At 36.8% G+C, this 17,527-nt stretch overlaps 1 long non-coding RNA gene across 1 annotated transcript in view; it reads right to left on the bottom strand.

The window, feature by feature from the left end:
• Positions 1 to 2,807: 2,807 nt before the first annotated feature.
• LOC141423214 (uncharacterized) overlaps positions 2,808 to 17,527 on the bottom strand; it is a 50,116-nt gene continuing 35,396 nt past the window's right edge. Inside the window, exon 3 of the long non-coding RNA XR_012447904.1 lies at positions 2,808 to 3,318. This is a non-coding gene — a long non-coding RNA (uncharacterized lncRNA). The remainder of the gene's footprint in view (positions 3,319 to 17,527) is intronic.

Raw genomic sequence — 17,527 nt, 5'->3', positions numbered from 1 at the left:
CTACCACTTCCTGATTTTTAAATTTTAACTGACATGACACAACAACAAAAAAGGAACTTTGGTTAATATTAGTATTTATGACCACAGTGACTTTAAGAACACATTGCCTAACATTTAACTGAGAACTAAAGAAACTGCAGTCTTAGGACAGGAATTCATTAAAGTTATTTTAGAGGGACAATACTAGGCATAAGTGTTAAGTCACGGAACAAAAAAAAAATAACCCAACCTTGCCACAAAGAATTTGAGGACTTTACTTTTTGAACCCATGGCTTTCTCCAGCATCTCAGATGTAGAACAAAACATGAGGAGTTTCCTCACAGCACAGATTAGCTAAAAACCAGAAAAGACAAGGAGGCCTCTTTTCTCACTTGATTTCCAAAGCTCACTCCCATTACTGCTACTGAGAACCTCATGAATGTATTCATCAGCTCAGGATAGAGTCCAGACTGGGTAGCTAAGAATGAAGAATTCAAGTACCACCACAATAAGTATACATACATCTTTAAATGTGTTAGAATCTATTTGCAATAGCTACCAACAACTTTACACAACCAATTGATACAGTTCATGTATTAACTTGTAGCTAAAATATTGCAAAAATTCCCCCAGTGAATATTTCCAAAATCAATTTGACTTTATTGTGATCATTGAACAAGTATAGTGAATTATAAGGTTCAAAATCAAGAAGACATTTGTGAGGAAGTGAATAAGCATTCAAAGAGGAGAGAGGATATCTAGGACCAAACTCTCCAATATAGTAGCTACCACTACATGTAGCAATAGAAATTGAATCACTTAAAATCAAATGACTTTTAAAAATCCAGTTCCTCAGTCATGCTTGCACATTTCAAGTCCTTCACAGCCTCATGAGACTAGTTAGCTACTTGCTTGAAGAATGTAGATAAAGACAAGAGATAGACAATGCCTATCAACACTGAAACTTCTTTTGCACCACGTCAATCCAGACTTTCCAGTCTCTGTCCCCTTCTCTACCCTACAGCATGTGTAATTTAAAAAAAATTCTTACTATATTAAAAAAGTTTAAATTAGTAAGAAAAAGTACTTTAAATGTAGTCGTAGAATATGAAAAACAAAGGCCAAGCATGGTGGGGTGTGCCTGTAATCCCAGCTATGTGGGAAGCGTAGGTTGGTAGATTGTGATCTGAGGCTGGCCCAGGACAGAAAACATGATATCTGGAAAATGACCAAAAAAAGAAAAGGGTTGGGGTGTGGGTCAAGTTATAAAGTGCCTGCCTAGCAAGTGGGAGGCCCTGAGTACAAATCCCGGAGCTGCCCTCAAAAAGAATATGAAGAAATAAGAGAAACATGGATACACACTACCTTCACTAATGTTGAACAATGACATATCACTTTTCACCTACTAAAATAGTAAACATAAACATATAATACCCCATAGTTCAGTCAAGGTGTTGCCACAGTCACGCATTGTGTTGAAGAAGGAGTAAATTGACAATATTCTCTGTGTTAGACTTTGAGCACATGATAAAAGCGAGAGCACACAAGGGAGGGGTGAGGATAGGTAAGACACCTAAAAAACTAGCTAGCAATTGTTGCCCTTAACGCAGAGAAACTAAAGCAGATACCTTAAAGCAACTGAGGCCAATAGGAAAAGGGGACCAGGTACTAGAGAAAAGGTTAGATCAAAAAGAATTAACCTAGAAGGTAACACCCACGCACAGGAAATCAATGTGAGTCAATGCCCTGTATAGCTATCCTTATCTCAACCAGCAAAACCCCTTGTTCCTTCCTATTATTGCTTATACTCTCTCTACAACAAAATTAGAAATGAGGGCAAAATAGTTTCTGGTGGGTATTGGGGGGGGGAGAGGGAGGGGGTGGAGTGGGTGGTAAGGGAGGGGGTGGGGGCGGGGGGAGAAATGAACCAAGCCTTGTATACACATATGAATAATAATAATAAAAAATATTCTCTGTGTTATATCCTTTCTCCCATTAATTCCACTGTCACATGTTAGTCTCCTAAGGAAATGTCCAACTGCATGTGTAATTTAAAATTCTAGCTAATGTGATTTTAAGATTCAGAATAATTCAAGAAGAAACAGAAAAGGAAAAAAAAAAAGATGGTGAGGGGAGACATGACAAAGTTGCCACCATCAACTGACTGAGAAACTAATGAGCTGCTACTGAAGAGAATACATGCAACTTTGGTGACTAAATTTTTCTGTACACATGAAAACCTTTGAGATGACCCCCAAAGTTATCTAGCTAAAGTCATCTTCCTTTAGGTTAGTGGCCATGTGCTCATGTGGTCTTCCTATACTTCATCTACTTCCTAGATGCTCCTCTGACATCATAGACAGTGAGCACAGTGAGATGAAGGCCAGGAGACATAGCTCTTTGCGATCCATGGCTATACTTCAGCTAAGTCCACCCTTATCACTCTGGTTCCGTCATTCGTATGAGCATCACAGACCAAAGTTAGGGTTCAGGATCTTGAAGCAGGACATGGGGTATGAAAAAGACCTCTGAGTTCCTCGAACAGTAACATATGAATGAGTTTGTACAAATGATACAACATGGTAAGCAGAGAAATAAAATTCATTTCATGAAATAAGTTTCATTGCCAAAACCATGTTTAGTTCAAATCTTTTTCTCTTTTTTATTTTTTGTTTGTTCAGCCATGGGAATTTTCAAATCATCTTTATGGAGTATAGACATTTAAAAGAAAACAAACACTCTTGCTTTTGAACACCACCTCCATAGCCAAAGTGCCTGGTTCAACCTTTGAGGTAGAACTGGAACCAATGTCACAGAAGGGACCCACACCTTCTGTTCACAAAAACATGTCAAGAGGAGTGATAGAGCACAGTTATTTCTCAAACTGAACTCAGTTATTTCTTTAAAAGAAAAGACTACATAATTAATTTAAAAATAAACATAGGTTATTATTATTTTTCTAGGTGTGGATGCTTAATAATGTATCTAATTGATAATCCAATTATACAGATAAATCCAAAGTACGCTGCTTAAATGTGTATGCTCTCCAGGAATAATTGTTCTCAGCAGATTGCTGAGAAATTAGTGTAGTTAGGTTCCATATTTCATCCTAACTTCTGTTTCTGATGATCAGGAAAAAATAGCATAATAAGAGAATAAGAGACTCTATCGACAATAGAGTATGAAGAAAACTCTTATATTCACATTTTGCTCAGGCTATTGCAATAAAACAGACAAAGCAACTGAACATTTGTGTTATGTACCTGGAATAGGTGGATGAAAGCCATGTTTTTCTTCAGACAGAGGTGGGTTATTCATTTGAGTTAATCTTCAAGTTCCCTGCAATTTGGTAAGGGTAGTTTTGAGTTTCAATTCAGTGGCTGCTATTTAAGCTTGCAGAGTTGATGCACAAATGATCCATAACACATTTTGGCATATTAAATCATCTTCACAGTTCTAATATACCATGAAACCCAATTTACATATAACACAGACACAGAAAATGAAAAGCTGAGAACAGACTCCTGTTTCAAAAGACATCAGGCACACTATTTTCTTTGTACCATAACGTCTATAAATCCATTGCTAGAAAAGGTCATTACATTGCCGGCCCTTCTGCTTTCTTTTCAATCCTTAATTTCCTTCCTCTTCTGACATACCATATAGAAACTCTTTTCTCTCTCCCTCCCATTCTTCTCTTCTTCTCTTCTTATCCCATAGCTCTTTTCCCTTGAGCTGAATCCCTCAGAATCACAGATGACAACAAACATAATTCTTCTGTTTCTGATTAGACTTGTAATGCACTTGAAATTTTTAAAATATTATTTATTTATTTGCCCATGGCAGCTGTGACAGAGTAATAGAAAATGGGATGGACAAGGAGACATCTACATCAGATTCTAGACCTGGACTTGAAAAGGTGGCACCCAGATAATAACACAAGGCCAGGGTGAAACCATGTGGAATGATTCATCGCTATATAATACACCAATATCTATTGTCAGTACAGACAATAGACTCCCAATCCACTATCTAATTATTACTGGCTATGTGGTATACAGCCAAATAGATCACAGTATGAACAGAGTGGAAAAGTTGGCTTTCACCATCTTAGAATATATAATTTCTTTGAATTAGGCCAGTAAATGCTAAAACATTATTTAATCATGTCTCTCAGAAAAATATTGAGAATGCTTTATGTTATATTGGAATTAAAATCAAGGCCCTCAACCATCACTGTCAGTTGCTTGGCACTAGATAAAAAAGACACAGTGCTTGCCAAAGTTTTCCTTTTCTCCAGGGTCCTTAGATCAGTATTTCTCAACTTTGGCACTATTCACATTTTGGGCTAGAAAATTCTTTGTGCTGGAGAATTGTCTTGAGCATTGCAGGATGTTTAGCAACATTGCCCCTAGCCTCTACCCACCAGAAACCAGTGCATCCACCCTTCTTATGACTGTCAAAAATATCTTTAGACATTGCCAAACGTCTCCAGGGGAGCAAAAGCATTCTCAATTGAGAAGCATAGCCCTGAACCCAAAAGACATGGAACTTTCATCTCAGATTTCTTTTTCTTTCTCTTCTTTTATACTCCAGCCTTGACCACCTCCTGGCAATATGTACCTATGCCCTTCCAGCCATATGCCCTCCTCACATCTCTCTTCTCTGTAACTGATTCTTAGTAACAAGAAAATACCTTGGCAATGCCTGTGTATACTATAGCAAAATCCCTAGAGTCTTAAAAATTATGGATAATTCTTCAATAGAAAAACTTGAAGCAATATAGAAGAAAATAAAATAGATAGAAAATATATGGAGTTTATATCTACTTATATAGGTCTCAAGTCTGCATTTATTTCCTATGGTTTGGGTTTAACTAGCTGGGAAAGTTTGAAAGTATCATTATGGGAAAAGTCCCCTATAAAGGACTTGAATTTGCATCCTACAATGCAAATTTCTTCTTGTGAAATTTTATATCTTTTTTGATTTCCTGTGTAAATTTTCACCACTGATTTTCCTAACTTAAAAAAAAATATTCTCTGCATCCTACTCCCTGTGACCTACTGACTTTGGGCAGGTAACAACATCTCTGACTTTAAACTATGGAAACTGATGAGACTATCCAAATCATCTTGAAGTGAGTTTTCTTTTACTCACTCTCCTTTCATCCTTAAAATATCTCTTCTCACATCCTGAGCTACACTGATAATTTCTTAGTTTCTTCCTTTTTAGTTCCTTCTTTGTATTTTACCTATTTTTATTAATATTTTATATCTCTTTTTTATCATTGTCTCTATTTTCAGAGGGTGAGCTAATTCTCCTTTTCAAAATTAACCCATTGAACTGTTCTTGACCTTGAGCCTCTTATCACCTAAATTTCTTTTCATTTTCAACATCTTACTTTTTATTGGCACCTTCTACTCTGTCTACAAATATTGCCACCTATTCTACTATTGTTCTGTGGTGATCTCAAGTTTTTCTGATTGTCTCTCATCCACTCTCTGTCTTTCCCTCTTTCTCCCAACAAACTCAAAAGAACTCATACTCCATACTTCTACTTCACTTCTTGCTCCCGAAATCCCTTAAAGGCTTGTTTCCATCTTCACAAATCAGATGGAACAGATGTTCAGATGTTCACATCAGAACAACTTTCGATCTCTAACAATGATAATTTAATAATTAAATCTACTAGATTTGGGGGACTTGGCTTTTGAGAATTGGAGTTTATAGTTCCCAGATTTTCAAACTTTCTTAATTCTCATGTTACCACACTATCCTGATTTTCTGTTATCTTTGCTTCTTCTTTTCTCTCCTCTCACTTCTAAATCTTCCAGGAAAAGGAACTCAAATCTTCACATGTTTGCCTTTCTGTCACATATGCCCAGTCCTCAACAGCACTTCCATTGAGACTCCAATGCTGCTATGAAAACAGAATGAGTGACTCCCTTTTAACTCAGAAGAAACATCTGTTCCGCTCTGAGGAACTCCTCTTACATGATTCTTTTCAGTGTAGAACAACTTCTTCAGTCTCCTTAAGTGGAATCTTTTGAACTTAGAGACCTGTTTGGCCCAGCCAACAAGGGTATCATTTCATAATGTCATCAGGCCCTTCATTTTAGATACCATGGACAATCTTGAAGGAAAAAGAAGATGGAAGAGTACATAAGAGCCAGAATTTTTACCAGTAGAAGAGAAGTCCATTACTAGATGTAAGAAGGGTGTGTTTGAGGAGGTTAGGAGATGGAGGAGAAATTGGTAAATCATAAATACTATCTAAGATTCAAAAGTTAGAAGTAACTGTATGTGATATTTAGACACGTGTTCCTCAATATAAAAAGAATCACTTATTAGCTGGGTTTTGGTGGCTACTTGTGATTCTAAGATTGGGAGAACTGTGGTTTGGGCCAGCCTGGACAAAAAGTTCACCAGACCCTATCTCAACTGATAGCTGGGCATGGTGGTGGAGGCCTGTCATCCCAGGGACCAGAGGAAGTATAAAATGGGACAATCATGATCCAGGTTACCTGGGAAAAAGTGAGAACCTATCTCAAAAATAACCAGAGAGAAAAAGGTTTAGAGACATGTCTCGCATGGTAGAGCACCTGTCTAGCAAGTACAAAGCTCTGAATTCAAACCCCAGTACTGTCCTCTGCCCCCAAAAGAATCGTCTAGGCATGGCATGATGGTACACACCTATAACTTCAGAATTTTAGAGGGAGGTTGAGTCAGGAGGGTTGCAAATTCAAGACCAGCTTCAGCTAATAGGGATAGCCTAGGTCAAAACAAACAACAACAACAACAAAAACCTAGAAAATTGAAATTGTCTCTGAATGAAGAGAAATGGAAAGACGTTATGGAGCATTTACTTGAAGTATGTATTTAGAACTGATTAACTCTTTAAACTATGCATGTGTAAATAAAACCCACATACACACATAATAATAAATAATATCAATACAAATAGCTAACCATGAGGAATAAAGAAGAACGCAGGATATAACATAAGGGAAGTTTTCTGCTATGCAGATATTTTCCATGCTAGATAGAGGAATCTGAAAAGGGAGAGAGGAGAGAATGAATGAAATGAGATGCCTGTTTGGTGCTAATTCTCTGACTTAATGTATAAATATGAAACCCAGGCAGAGACATTAGATGGCGGGAGAATCTTAACACTAAGGAATAATGTATTTCATTTCTACTGAGAATTGTGAGTGTTCTCCTTCAACCTTCATAGCCATCATGGAATAGAAACAATGTTTTAGGCAAAGAGCAGGAGGGCCTTAAGACATCTTCCCTACAGCATCAATTGTCATGATCTTTTGTTGCATGCAGTATAAAATTATTTTGTTCAGACCTCTGTTCTGCACCTCATTTGTTAAAGGGTTATATATTGGTCTTTCTCTGACCAATCCTGTTCTGTAGAGCTAGAAGTCTATGGCTTCCCCACCCAAAGCACCACATCCTTTTATTATTCTAGTCCACTGGGATCCTGGAAATTTTGGCAATATGGCCCTTGGACTATATCCAGGCTTTTTTGTGTGTCTTCCTGGGTCTAGCCGCTGTGTGGTAACACCTACTACCAGTGTGTGAACTTCTGTTTCATCAGGTCCAAGATATGGTTAGTTGTGTATGTGTGTGAAGGGCAGGGGGTAGCCTAAGAACTCAGTGCTTGGGTTTTCACAGAGATGTGTTCAAAGCCATGAGGAAATGAGCTACTGGTAGAAGAGAATGGAAAGTGGGCCATACTCCCACTTCATAGGGAGCTTGCTTTTTCTATGCCAACACATTTTATCATAGAATCATGAGTAATCTAATCATTCTAAATATGAATGAACTCAGCATTTAAAAAAGTATATTTGTCAAGGTTAAAATATACAATTTATTTTATTTAATGTATTTCAAATTATATGTGGGCCTCCACTTTTACCCTTGCCCTGAGTCCTATAAGGGTTACAACAGCAGGCATGGAGAAGGAGATTCAGAAATGACTCTAGAAGTTGGTAGGGACTGCTGGCCTGCTGAGAGGCCCAGTGGACTGCAAGATGTTGGGATTAAAATAAAGAAGAACAATGCACAGACCTTGTAACTAGAGACGAAAGCAGAGAGAACTTTGTGGGTATGAAGGTCAAGAAGGAGCAGTTATAACAACAGCAGCAAATACAGCAAGGACAGAGGCCAATAATCAACAACCAGAGGCCATGCAGCAGGAGACAGTTCAGCTTTCCAACAAGAATATCTGAAGGAAGAAATGAAGATCAGGGCCTCCCTCCTTCATACACACACACCACACAATTGGATGAGTTTGTTTTATAGACTGTTGATAGAAGAAAAGACTTAGAAATCTTTTGAGAGTTTACAACAGCCATGCTAAGTAGATTAGCTATGAATTGAATCTGTTTAAAACTTGAATATGAATAAATTTTTGCCACAAAAGAATGTTTCAAATAGGATGCAAGTATACAAACTCCCTTAAAGAAATGTGATCCCTTTATTTTTCTTTTTTGCAAGTGATCAAAGGATTCAAAAGTAAGCTGCAGTCTGATTTAGAAAAGTAGCACTGCTGCATTTCTGCTCTTCTGATTAATCTGTTCAAACTGTTAATTTTCTGAAATGCAGACTTATAGATATCATTCTAAAGAATCTTTTTTTTTTTTTTTCAGTACTGGGGTTTGAACTAGGGACCTATACCTGTAGCCATTCCATCAGCCCTTTTTTGTGAAGGTTTTTTTCGAGATAGGGTCTCACCAACTATTTGCCCACATTGGCTTTGAACTGAGATCCTCCTGATCTCTGCCTCCTGAGTAGCTAGGATTATAGGTGTGAGGCACCAGCACCCAGCTAAGATGAATCACTCTTACTATATCCTTCTTGTGGTATGCTATAAGAACAATCCTAAGATCGTTTACCTTGGTAGCAAATCATTCATTAAATCCAAGCTGTAACTGAAATATAAGGATTCAGAAACTTCACATGATATCTATTTTGAGATTCACAAAGTTTGGAATACTTTGCCTCATATAATAAGGTTGAACGTTAAGTCTTCTTTCTAAGAGTGTTTTGTGAGTCCTTGAACAATCTTTGCTAAACTCAAACATATGGCAAACCAAGGGGTTTGCAGAAAAAAACAATGTCTGATAGAAGCAGAACTGTTGCATTATTTGGACTGGATCTAGTCAACAGAGATGCATTCTGGACATTCAGCTACATAGTACTAGGGCATTAGAAACATCTGGAATTTAGAACACAGAGAAATGGTAAGTAACCTACAATTATGATTACTTGATATATCATTATCCTCTTGAGATACCTGCGATTAACACGAAAAAAGTATATTATTTGCCCTTACAGTATGTCCTGAAAAACTCTCAAAATTAGAATAGCTTTAGAAACTATACATAGCTGTAAGCCCTAGGATAAGGAATAAAAATAACAACAAAAACAAAAACAAAGTTCCCTGTCCTTTTGGAGCTTATCCTTTAGTGGTAATGTCATATAATAGTATTTGTTGAATACATTTATTAAATGTGTGTGTAATAAACACGTATACATATAATGTATAAAAGTAAGGCATCAAAACCTGGGGGATTGGTCTGAGGGTATGGCTCAAGTGGCTGAGAACCTGCCTTGCAAGCATAGGGTCCTGAGTTCAAACCCCAGTACCGCCAAAAAAAACCAAACAAGCGATGAAACAAACAAATGAAACAACACTTGGGGTGGTGTATTTAGTTGTTAGGGGTCTGACAACTTCCATAGTTGCTCACTGTGTAGAAAATACTTTTTTTTTCTTTGTATTTCTTGCATGGGTTTATTTTTTGATCAGAGAAAAGACTTCTCTTTTAGTTGGCTAGTATATAAGAACCCAGAAGATCAATTCACAGCAACTTTACCATACGAAGAAGACATTTTTCTGAAAACAGTGTAAGTACTGTACCCATTTCATTTTTATTTGGGGAGGAAAATATGATAATATTAAAGCCCCAAGCACCATGCCTGAGGGGAAACTAAAGAGACTTGAAGTAGTTTAGGGGGAGAATTGCATCCTAAACTTCTCATTGAAGCAGCATGTCAGCAACATTGAGGACTCAGTGAGGACAGCAGACAAAAATGGCTTATCCGTAGTGGCACCATTTCACATGCTGGTGTGATTGCCACTAAAAACTAGTATTCAGGGGTGGTGAAGATAGAATATGGTTGGGGCTTCACTGGATAGATGTGGTGTATCTGAAATTCTAAAGAGCCACCAGTGTGGCTTCCAACTTCACAGGAAGTCACTGGCTGATTAGGAGAAAACAGAGTGGTGAAAGCAGAGGTCAAAAGTGGGTACCGGGGAGGAAGGGATGGAAAGAGCAGAGATGGCAAGTGAGCACAGACCACGAATGGGAGTTGGTGTTTAAGATTAAAAAATGGAGAATTTAATAATGGTTTCAAGGACTGTATAGCTATGTTTGAGAGGTGGTTCCAGTGATTGAAAATGGAAAATTTGGAGTTACAGATATTGTGAAAGTGTGAGGAAGATATATTTAAAAATTACCTAAATGGCTTAAGTTATTCAGGAGTTGTGAAGTTGACAAAATGAAAGAAAACATGTGTCACATAGGGGCCCAAAACTGGAAGTTAGGAAAAGGAACCAACAAGACATATAGCTGGTTAACATCAACCTCAAAGGGAAGATTTTGACATGCAGAGGAACAGTGTTTTAATATAAATGTTTCATTGGGAAAATGAGGAGATGCCAGCACTCCCTCTCCTCATTAGAATGGTCTGCAGGGGAAACCAGTCTTTAAGGCAAGAACATTGCAGAAGCACTCTGTGTAGAGGTTTTTGAGAGGGAGGTTTGTAATGTAGAATGGGATTGTAGAAACCATAACTGGAAAAGGGCAGAGAGACAGGCAGAAGTGAAGTTTGAAACTGAGAGTAGGGGAGAGGGTAGATGGTCAAAGGGACTTGAATGTTGAGCAGAGACTAAGAATAAACAGGGGTGTGATGTCTGGTAGGATTAGCTTCTCTCCAGGTTCCAAGTAGAGCAGAGATACAATGTGGCTTCTGTACTAGGGTTGGCTCAGGTCCCAGGGGGTGTTGTCAGAGACTTCATGATATTACCAAATTGTGATTTTTCTCAGTTCCCCAAACAGAATCTTGATGGGAAGGTCTTGTGGCTGCTACTGAAATGGTTCTAGTTCAGACATTTGCTGATGAAGAGTGAAAACCCCAGGAATTGTATGATAACAAACTTTCTCAGAAGATAGAAGTGGAGTGACTCAGTAGTCAAAACTCTAGCCAAAGATGAAAAAATCAATCTAGTTTCCCAGTCTACTTTTTAAACTGGCATCTTGACTGCTTAAAAGCGTGAGCAAGGCCCTTCCAGGAAGCCCCTTAGCCTTACAGTTAGGCATTTCCAATTTAGATTTTGAGCTAAAATCTGGGTTACTTGGTTGAACCATGACCGACTGAGCCACTTTAACTCAAAGAATAAAAATTCAAAGGATGTAACAGCAGAAAAATATTCTGCACAGCAGACAGGATTATATTCACCTAGCTTTAAGTCTAAGGAGGCCCGTGGCAAGGAATTGGAAACTTAACATGTAGAATTTTGGTTGGTAGATGGTAGATGTGTGTGCATGTATGTGTGTGTGAGAAAGAGAAAGAAGGGAGAGAGAGAGAGAGAGAGAAAGAGAGAGAGAGAGAGAGAGAGAGAGAGAGAGAGAGACTTAAGTTCTTAAGTGCAGTTATAGCAAAGCAACCACCTGACTAGTGAGGTGCTGAGGCCTAGAATAGACTTTTCAGCCCCACACCACTCTGGCAGTCATGAGTATTCTGGATGAAAAATGACTCCTTTGTTCTTCAGGATAACTCAATTTGAAATGAATATACATGGATTTAAAATAATACACTCATTTAAATTCTCCAGGTGGGACTACTTTGATGGAAATTTTCCTTAAAAAGCAACAAATGATTTGCCTCTGCATCTAATCAGCCAGTCAGACACCCCCATGCTGATTACTTAATGAATTGGAATTTTAATACAAAAATTTGTGATTATTCACAATTTCTCTCTCCTCTTCCTCCCAAAAAGCCAAACACTCTGTGCTTACAATTCTTAACAAATTAGTTAATCTTTTCTGCAACCATATAACAGAATTTGTTAATCAAAACTGAATTCCTGGTCAAATTTCTCTGAGCAGCTTGCAAAACATGCAGTCAAGCAGATAAGAGCAAGTTGATGACTAACCAACTTATTCTTTGTATTCTCAAGAAGAAAATAAGGCAGGTAGCTATATGAAAAGGAAAGGCCCTAGACTTTTATAGAAGCCTTGAAGCAAAGACTAAAGAAATAATATGATCACATCCATGGAGTGGGCTTTATACAAACATAAAAACCCTACTCTTTGCCTGCTTAGTGTGAGGATCCATTGAACTAATAACTGTAAAGCATGTGACACTGCAGATAGCTCCCAAAGGTACATAAGAAACATTTGCTATTATCATTAACTCTAGATGACGAATAATCTCACAAAAGAAGAGCTTGAATTTCTGAGCATTATAGTGACTTCCACAAGTTACAGCTTAAATAACTAGGTTGAGTGTGGACAGGTTGCACTGAAATGATTTGAACTATTGGCCTGCTCCTAAATCTATTTCTAAACTTATAAATTCAAAGCCTTAATCAAAAGACTCACATGAGGGTAGTTTGAAGAGACATTGAACATTACCAAACCACATATTATAGCAATTGCTGCTGTAACAGGAACAAAATTCGAGATGTCAGCTGTTCATCCTGACATCTCAGACCTTGTGCAGATGTCTGGAGACTTTGTAAGAGGGATCCTTCAAGGGTCTGTCTGCATGAGCAACCTAACACCAGCAAGGGGCTGAAAACACCATAAGAAACAAAAATTCAAGGTCTGTAAAACTGGTTGTATAAGCAAGGATGTTCTCAGAAGAGGGAGGGGGAAAAATCTTTAGTATTCCTGTGAATGGTGACTGACTGTCCTTAGACACTAGCAATCTTGTGTCTAAGAGGAGAGAAAGCAACTTCAAAACTCCAGGATCAGAAAAACCTCTGAGATGCTGAACATGAAAGGCAATGAGTACTTAGCAACAGAACACAGTGTTAACAGTGTGTAACCAAAGTAGTGTGGACAGTAGACTCTAAAGTCTATACTGAAGACAGAATGTAAAGTAGTGGAAGCCTCATGATAGGAAGGAGCTGCATATGGAGCACACATAAAACGGGAGTTTCCTTAACCAAGTAGAGGCCATTGAGGAGGTGCGGATTGGGTTTTCTACAATTCAGCAGGTGGGAGACAAAGCAAATTTTGTTAAAACATTATTATTATGATTTCATTTTTTCCCATAGGCAATAGAATCACAAATTAAATCTTACATTAACTTAGTGAAATGAACAGTGCTCACACTGTGGCTAGGTGAGGGAATAAAATAATTACAGTTCAGTTTCTCTGGGACATACAGCTCTGTAGAGGAATGTAGGCTCCATGACAGCGGGTGATTTCTCCATTTTGATCATTTGTATACTGTAGAACCCAGTAACTGGAAAAGCTGTTATCAGGTATCTATTTAAATAAATTTTAATTGATCTAAGTTAGTTGAATAAAATTTTAGAGTTATATCTGTTGTGCTTCTAAACATATTAAAAAGAATTGAAGGTAAATATTCATATAGAGACTTGTAGACAAATATTCAAAGCAGCTTTATGCATGATAGTCAAAAAGTAAAAATAATCCAAATGTCTGCCAATTAATAAATGTGGAATATCTGTGCAATAGAATATTATTAATCCATAAAAAATGATGTATTCTTTCATGCTACAACATGTATAAAATTTGAAAACATGTTGAGTGAAAGTTGCCTGTCATAAAAGGCACCATGTACTACAATGGCTATGAAAACACAATATTCAAGGGTTTTTGGCTGGACTCTCTTCCACCCTTTGGACCTGCCTTCTTCCACTAAGCTTCTTCACTACCACAAGCTTCAGACCACCTCAGTGACACCAATCCTGGAACAACCAACTTTTTAAAAATACCTAGATATTCCATCAAAATAATTTCAGTTCTAATAAAATGCTGTTTCATTTAACTTATCTATTTAGAGGTTCAGAAGATGTATACTTGTTAATGCATTATTGACTGCTTACTATATAAAAAGTATCATAAATAACTTTACCATAGGTGCTGGCTCTACAAAGTTAAAAAAGGAATGATGATGGTGAGGATAATAACTAATATATTTGAATATTCACTAATTTACTAAACTATTTGAATATTTACTAAGTGCAATCACTAGACCAATTAATACAGATTCATTATTTCACTTATTTCTCATGATAACCCAGTATTTTAGATTCTAATATTGTATTCATTTTAAAGATGATAAAACTGAGACCTGGGAAATAACATGCCTGACAAGGATTCAAAAATAAGATGATCCAGCTTTTTACACTAAGAAAATACTACTTTAGAAAATACTGTGTGTATGTGAGGCTTTCAACATGTGATATTAGGTTATAGAATATATATAACATAGAATATATGCAATATATAATATATGGATATATAATATAGAATAATAGTATATATAATATAGAAAATATAGAACATATAATGTCCATGTTCGTAGGAAATGTCAGAATCTCACTATTTTTAAAGGCAGAATAATATTCTATTGTTAATACTAAGCTCTTAAGCAGCAAGTTATACTGTCTAGAGAATTTAAAATTCTAATGCAATCTTAGAACTTAGATTCTAACTGAATACAAATTGCATAAAAAACAAACAGAGTAAGGTGATATTCCATCTTAAAAGGTCTGTGGGAAGAATATGAATAAGATGATTCATTCAGCGTCATCTAGGATCATGAACTACATTTTCACAAGACAGAGACCAGTGGTCAAATCCAATTATGTTATTAAGGCAAGGAGGAGCAAGTGAGTCCTAGATTCCAAACAGGTCCACTGTGCACAGTCCATGGAGTTCAGTTTCAGAAACAGGAGTGAGGACTATGTAGGAGGAATCCCAAATCAATCTCAACTCCTGTATTTCTTCATGTACACAGGATGTCTGAGAAACAGGCATGAGTTATCAAGATTAATAATGAGCATGACAGTCAGTCAAGAGCTTTGTTATATGAAGAACTCTCAGAATTGCTTCCCAGACCCAGTCTGATAATAGTGAAACAAGTCATAAGTACAGAGTGGGGAAGCAAAAGGAGCAGGTATTTATAGGAATACTGCTGTCTATTTGCTATTATGTAATAACAGACCCTTACTTGGGGATTAAACTATATCTGAAACCACTGAATTTAATTTCAATAAATGATATTTTTGACTTAACCAAAATAAAAAAGATCAAAATAACTAGAAGAATCATTAAAATGAGATAAAGCAATTTTAGGAGTGCCATAGAATATTCAAGAACAGAAATAGACTAAGAAGTTTTAGAATTTGTGTGAAGCAAGGTTTTACCCTTTTTGAATATCATATTTTCCAAAGATAACCACGGCAATATCTTCCATTCCACACATTCTTCTAGGAAGGTGCCACTCCTCCATGAAGAGGTAAAGTCTAAATTCCATGCCTTTGAGTTGGAATGAGCATGGTACTTTTCTGTAGCTGACAGATTGTGGCAGAAACATTACTGTGTTGTTCCTGAGGGTAAAGTCATAAGAGACAGTATAGATTTTATCTTGTTGATGAGAACACTCACTTTTTAGAACCTTGAGTTGTCATGCCAGAATAAAAATGTCCTGAAGATTGCCATGCTGGAGGGCTATAGTTACCAGCTAGACAGTCTGGTTAACATGACATTTGGATTCTTAGAAAACAGTTGGCTTCAACTTTCAGCCCTGCAAGTGCACCATCTTGGCTATCCAGTCCAGTTCTTGCCTTTAGATAATGACAGCCATCACCAACTTCTGACTTCAAATTCCTGAGAAACTTCAAGTGAGAAAGAGCTTACAACAAATTCCTGACTCACAAAGCTAGTTTGCTAAATTTGGGGATGGACAATTACACAATAATAACAACCTGAATACCATAGAAGAAAGAATAATCACTAAGTTTCCAAGTCATTTGGTTCCCCTCCTCCCATGGCAGCTACAAGGATAACTTTTGAGGCAAGGAGAGAGAGAGATAGCAGTATGGGGAGAAAGCATTGGGTCCCACAGAAGATTAGTTTAGAGTCATCACTCAAACAATCTGTCCATAAAACTCCATTTTTTATTTGGCCACAAATTAAGATTTGTGAGAGCTCCAAAATAATGGATTAAAAAATTGTTTCTAAAGCTCAATTTTTCATCAAAACAAGTGTTCACTCTCTGACCTCAGTTCTAGAAAGTAACTCAATCTCCAGGAGAGCAGCATGGAATTTTCCACTGTGGTAATGATCAGGGAGGCAGGTGGGATATGTGTATTTGTGCATTCATTCCTAATTGCATATCCCTACATTAATGGAGACACCAGGAATGGATGGTTAAAAGAAAGGTTCTATTCCTTCTGCCTTGGTCGTAAGGTTACTAGTTATAAAAAGGCTTATTTAGAAAAATTATTTTGAAACTGTAAGTAGTTACTCAGAACATTATAAATTAGGATTCCTGAATTCTATTACCTCTTCCCTTTTACCTATTCTTATTATTAAAATTTTTGCAAAGATGCAACTTTTCCCTGCCTCAACTTCTCTTCCAAATAAAAACTCTCATAAAACATACCATCTGCAGAATTCTCCAGAGGAACGGGAAGGATTTTAGTCATAACCTCCTAATCTATTCAGTATACCCTCAGCCAGCAACTTCATTCTCCTTTTGGCATTCAGAGAACTCTTCTACCCCTTGCCCTCAAAAATGTTATCAATATAATGAAAGCTGAGATGAAATTAATCATTTAGTGAGCTTCCTCTTGAATCTACTTTAAAACCTTCTGAGGGTGGAAAGAACGTGTTGAACTTGAAAATCTGTACTGGTCGTCACTATGGCTGTGCAGTTACCTTTTTATATCCATAGATTTTGTATCCATGGATTAAACCAACTGTGGATTGAAAATATTTGGGAAATAATTGCAACTGTGCTGAACATGTACAGACTATTTTTTGTCATTAGTCACTAAACAATACAACTATTTACTGAACATTTTTATTGTATTAGATATTATAAATAATCTAATGACTTAATTTGTATACAAAATGTGGGTGGGTTATATGCAAATATTATGTTATTTTATGTAAGGAACTTGAAAGTTGTGGAGATTGGTATCAAAGGGGATACTGGAACCAATCCCTCGTAGATACCATGGAATAACCAGAAAAAAAATCCATGAGAAGTGGTTGTTAAGGAGAAATGTAATGATATTATTTCTGAACATTTAAGATCAATAGTCTCAACTTTTTCAGATATGATTTTTATACAAAATAATGGACTTTATTATATTTTCATACTTGCATATGATGTACGTTATCATAGAATTCTCAAATGTTGACAAGTATTTTTGCCTTCAATTTCCCAAAGATTTCTATTCATACCTCTCTCTTCCCACTTCTAT

Source organism: Castor canadensis, chromosome 5, assembly GCF_047511655.1.
Source record: "Castor canadensis chromosome 5, mCasCan1.hap1v2, whole genome shotgun sequence".
NCBI classification, from domain to species: domain Eukaryota; kingdom Metazoa; phylum Chordata; class Mammalia; order Rodentia; family Castoridae; genus Castor; species Castor canadensis.
Note: the sequence above shows the minus strand (reverse complement) of the source record. Positions and strands in the feature narration are given on the sequence as shown.